This window comes from Phascolarctos cinereus, unplaced genomic scaffold (assembly GCF_003287225.1).
Source record: "Phascolarctos cinereus isolate Bilbo 61053 unplaced genomic scaffold, phaCin_HiC Scaffold_726;HRSCAF=1367, whole genome shotgun sequence".
In the NCBI taxonomy this organism is placed as follows: Eukaryota; Metazoa; Chordata; class Mammalia; order Diprotodontia; family Phascolarctidae; genus Phascolarctos; species Phascolarctos cinereus.
The window spans coordinates 224,902,985-224,908,984 of record NW_027556098.1 but is presented as its reverse complement, the minus strand read 5'-3'; positions in this window follow the sequence as shown (position 1 = coordinate 224,908,984).

The window sequence follows — 6,000 nt, the reverse complement described above, 5'->3', positions numbered from 1 at the left end:
ATTACATTAAATATAAAGCTTTTGCAGAAACAAAGTCATTGCTACAAAATTAGAAGAAAAGCAGGAACATGGGGAAAATTTATAACAAGCTTTTCTGATAAAGGTCTCATTTCTCAAATATATATGAAACTGAGCTATATCTTTTAAAATAAGAACCTTTCCCTAATTGCTAAGTGGTCGAGGGATATGAACAGACAGTTTTTAAAGGAAGAAATCAAAGCTGTCAATATTATTATGGAAATAGTCTCTAAATCACTAATAATTAGAGAAATGCAGATTTAAAACAACTCTCAAGTGCCACCTTACATCCATCAGATTAGCTAAGATTACAAAAAAGGAAAATGATAAATGCTGGAGGGGATATAGAAAAATAAGTACACTAATAAACTGTTGGTATATCTATGGACTAGTCCTATCATTCTGGAGAACACTTTGGAACTCTGCCCAAAACGTTATAAAACTGCATAACCTTTGACCCAGCAATACCTCTAATACCTCCATGCCCTAAAAAGATAAAAGAGAAAGGAAAAACACCAATATGTACAAAAATATTTGTAGGGGCTCTTTTTGTGGTGGCAAAGAATTGACAACTGAAGAGCTTGCCCATTAATTGGGGAATGGCTGACCAAGTTGTGGTATATGATTGTGATGGAATACTATTGAGCTATCAGAAATGGTGAAGGGATTGATTTCAGAAAAAAACCTGGGAAGACTTATGTGAACGGATGCAAAATGAATAGAGCAGAATCAGGATAATAATTTACTTAGTAACATAGTATCTTAAAGATAATCAACTGTGAAAGACTTAGTAAATCTGATTAATGCAATGATCGGACTCAGGTCGAAAAATGGTATTCCCCTCCAGTCAGAGAACTGATAGACTCAGAGTGCATATTGAAGCATATTTTTTTTCCAAAACATGACTAATGAAGAAATATGTTTTTCATGACTTCCATGTATAATGGGTATCACACTTTTTGCCTTCTCAATCAGTGGGGAAGGAGGTAAAGGGAGGGAAAGAATTTGCAACTGCAAATGAAAATAAAATGAAAAAAAAACAAAGCATGAGGGTACTTGCTGTGTCTGCAGTTTATTGGCTTAGTTGGTTGGGGCCCTAAAAGGTTAGGAAATTTGATCAGGTTCACACAGTCAGTATTTGTCAGAGGTGGTACTCGAAACTTAGGTCCTCCTGACTCTGATAGCTTTCTATCCAATATGCCATGCCACCTAAAAAAAAAGTGATAGTACCTTACAAATTCTACAAACTGTTGCAAGTCTTTGACTGAGGTGGGGATCCACCCATTCCCACTAAATATATTCTCCATCATGCATAGTTCCATCCATAGTCTGTGCTAGCCAAGGAACTTGTGGCATATTCCTACTCAAACTGGAATTTTCCCAGGTTGGCAAAGCAATTGTGCTGACATAGTTGTTGAAAACTAGATTGGTAAACTGTTCGATTCTTTGAGAGTGAATTCAATTATCATTACAATAGATGATCATACTGTTTTCTGGGAAGTAATGGAAAATGGAGTTTAGGAACTGTTCAAAATTTCAAAAGCATTGAAAAGCCCCACTGGCATGCTCTTGTTTTCATACTGATCGAAGTTTATCTGAAATACTATCTTCTACTCCTTACCCTTCAGGTGAAAATGAAGTTGTAGTACCTATCTAGGTAAAAATTACCACCTAATTTAGTTGACCTAGCAGTTCCAGAATTAGTGAGTAGGGTACTAGCTGCAAAGAATTATAGCAGTGAGCAACCAGTAACAACAATAACAACAACAACAACAACAGCTAGTACTTATATAGCACTTTAAGGCTTTCAAGACCCTCTACAAATATTTTCTCATTTTATCCTCACAACAACCCTGGGAGGTTGGTGGTAGTATTACTGGTATTATACCCATTTTACAGATGAGGAAACCAAGGCAGACAGGTTAAATGACTGAGGTAGGATTTGAATTCAAGTTCTGCTGACTTTCAGTCTTGTGTTCTATCTACTTTACCACTTAGATGCCTCTAGTTAATCATGAAAGATCCTCATTTCCTTGCTCTATTCTTTTTAAAGGCCAGAACTATGGCTCCTGTGGGCAATGAGGATATTCTGTTGTAGTATTTATTGAATCATTTTGGTCTCATGTGCACTCAAAGAATATATCTGCTTGCTCAGGACAAAAAGGAGTCAGAAATTCAGTCTTATGGATATATTATCATCAGTGCTGGGCAAAACTTTTATCTTTCTGGTGCTGAAAATATTACAAAATTGTTGATATTGAGATGAAAGGCTCGATTGGAGTTGGTGGCTGGTGGCAGTCCGTTTTATTTTTTAAATAAAATTTTATTGACATTTTTTGCCTTTATGTCATTAAATCTCCCACTCTATCCCTTATTGCTCAGAATACCATCCCTTATGACAAGAATTCTTAACATGGGTCCACAGATTCCCCATGGATCGATTTATGGGAGTCCATGAAATTATATGGGAACTAACCTCTAACTGAAATTGAGCATTTCTGGCAATTATGAATTTAGACAACAGACCATTATACTGAGAAAGCACCCGTAAGTTTCACCAGAATGCCAAAGGGGTCTATGATGTCCAAAACAAAGGTTAAGAACCTCAATTCTTTTTTAATTTTTTTTTTTAGGCAATTGGGGTTAAGTGACTTGCCCAGAGTCACACAGCTAGTGTTAAGTGTTTGGTCTGAGGCCGGATTTGAACTCAGGTCCTCCTGACTTCAGGGCTGGTGCTCTATCCACTATCTACCTGCCCCCAAGAACCTCAATTCTTAACAGAGAATTACAACTTATACCCATAAGATTGGCAAAAATGACAAAAAAAGAAAAAAATATCAAATATGAGACCCTGTGGGAGAACAGAAACATTTATGTACTTGTTGGCCTACCTATTAATGGGTGCAATTCTGGAAAGCAATTTGGAATTAGATAAGTTACTAAACAATGGAGGTCCTTTGACCTAGCTATGCTACTATCAGGCCTATATACTCGAAAGAGATTAAAGAAAGAAGAAAAGGACTTATAAGCACAAAAATTTATAGCAGCTTTTTTTTTGAGGTGGCAAAAAACTAGAAACTAAAGGAATGTCCATCTATTGAGGAATGAATGAATAAATTGTATCTGAATGTGATGAAAAGCTATTGTGGTATAAGAAATGAGGAAATACATCATTTCAAAGAGGCATGGAATGACATTTGACCTGAAGCAGAATCAAGTGAGTAGAAGATGACAATTTATTCTACAACAACATTATAAAAAAGAACAATTTGAAGATTTTTATAAATTGATGAAGAATGAAATGAGCAGAAACAAGAGAAACGTGTATGTAATAGCAGCACTGTAAAGATAAACAATTTTTAAAGCTATAAGAACTATATTTGATCAATACAATAACCATCTGTGATTGCTGAGAACCAACGGAGAAACATGCTTCTTATCTCCTGACAGTTGATGGATTTAGGGTGCAGAATGAGACATAGCTAGCTAGATAGAGCTGTACGTATTTATTTATACATTTGTATACAGCCAATGATGGAATTTGTTTTGCTTGACTCTCAATATTTGTTACGAGGAATTTATTTTCTTTTTTTAAGGGGGTTGGGAAGAAAAAAATAGATGTCTATTAATTAAAAAAACACTTTAAAATAGGTTGTGGGGGTACTACAAATTTGGATTGTTATATGCACTTTCAGATGAGGTCACTATATTATTGGTTTTGCTTAATTGCTTTACTTTGTTACAAGAGAGCTGTTATGGGGGGGTAATCTGGAAATGTTTGTAATGTAAAAACAAAATACATTAATAAAATTTTAAAAATACTTGGAAAAATTACAAAGAATAAGAGGGAGAAAAGCAGTTTAGTATTTAATATTTTAAAAGTCTCATGTTATATGCAGTGTTTCACACTCCATAGTCCCTCATCTTTGCAGAGAAGCAGGGGATGGGAGTGAGGGTGGTAGCGTGGTTGGTTTGTTTGTTTGTTTTGTCCAGCAGTTCTTTTAGAAACAGAGAGAGTGAGATAATACTCCCCAAACCTCAATAATCATAAGCAATATCTGGGCAATGTTAAGCCAAACACCTAAACCTTGGCACTATGGAAAATGGAGGTTAACCACTGAAGGGAAGGGGAATGGAATAAGCATTTGTGTAGCACCTACTATATGCCAGGCCCTGTGCTAAACACTTTATAAATATTGTCTCATTTGATCCTCATAGCAACACTAGGAGGAAATGCTTTTATTATCTCTATTTTATTGTTGAGGAAACTGAGGCAAACAAAGGTTGAGTGACTTACACGGGGTGACACGGTCTGAGGTTAAATTTGAACTCAGGTCCTCCTGACTCCAGGTCTAGCTTGCTATACCCTGTGGCACTAAGCAGTGATGAGCTTGTAGTGCTCCCTTAACCAGGCCTAGAAAAAACAGATCCTCCTCACCTCAGGAGCCACCCATTTTTGCACCTTTCTGTGATTTCATAGGATTGAATAGGCACTTGCTTCTACTGACCCAGGCTCAAGACGTGTTGATTCCTAAATCTAGATTAACCAGTGGCTTCAGAGTTTTAGTTTAAGAGTCAGGAACAAGCAAGTCAGCAGTGGCCTGTGTTATATACTGAGGATCAGTTTTGAGTTTTCTAGTCTGTATGGGTGAGGTACTGAAGCTAGTGGTGATGGTGGTAATTGGAATAACCAAGAAAGGCTGAAATAGTCCTGAGTGTGAGAAGAGTAGAGTCTGAATGCATTGCCAGGTCAGGCAAAGTAGGCTCTTGGCTAACTCTACTTATTCTAGTTTGTCCTATGAAGGATCAGACAAACTGGGCCATAAGTACCTGTGGGTTCCAGAGCAAGTTATAACTCAGGACTGAAAAAAGATTGCAAAATCCTCCTAAAGACAGAGTAGGATATGGTGACTGCCTGTGTGTGTTTTTAAGGTGTCATCAATTATAGCTTGAAGTTCCCGTAGGAATATCTTTAGGCATCTTTTGGCTTAGTTGTCCTAGAATTTCCAAGAGTGGGTCTCTAAAAATATGTTTCCTGGGTTCATTAAATTGGGGAGGTCTGTTGCCTGACTGGCAAATTGCCCTCTATGGTAGTGTCCCCTGTAGTATTTGAAGGGAAGGCTGGGTGGAAGCCTGACAGTAGCTCAAGCAGGATTGAAGCATAAGAATTGTCCAGATGAGACATCAGTTAAAACAGACAAAGGAACTTGAGAAGTTTTGTAACAGTTGTTGTGGGGAGTGTCATAGAGAATCATTTAGAGGAGGAGTAAATGGATTGCCTTGCTGTAGTGAGGGCTCAGTTGAGATTAGATAAAAGAAATTTATGTGGGACCCATTTAGAATAGTTTCATGACTTTATCCAACACAATTTAGCAGCAAGTAAATAGAAGTGGAGAAGGCTAACAGTTCACAAAAGCAAGGACTGGAGTTTGGCAAGCCAAGTGCAGGGATCAAGGAATTCTAGAATAGAGGACAGTGTACCATATTGCTTAATCACAGGGCCAAGATTGGGAAGGAAAGAAATGAAACTAGAGTAGAAGCAGTAATTGGGAGTGAGAGGAAGTATTGAGGAATGGAAGGACTGAAACTCAAGTTGTGGATGATGAATAAATTTAGGAGGAGTGGAACATATGGACAGATGTAATGATAAAGAAATTTCAAAATTTTTGGTCGTAACTTTTTTTTTTTAGGCAATTGGGTTAAGTGACTTGCCCAGGGTCACACAGCTAGTAAGTGTCAAGTGTGTGGTCTGAGGCCAGATTTGAACTCAGGTCCTCCTGACTTCAGGGCTGGTACTGTATCCACTGTGACACCTATCTGCCCCTGTAACTCTTGAAGAGTATAGTTTTAAAGAGTTATGTAGGGTATCAAAGTTATGTACGGTACCAAAGGAAGTCAATACGTATTTATCTAGAATCTGCTCTGTGCTAGGCACTGTGTTAATCACATTACCAATATTATCTCTTTTGGTCCTCACAACTC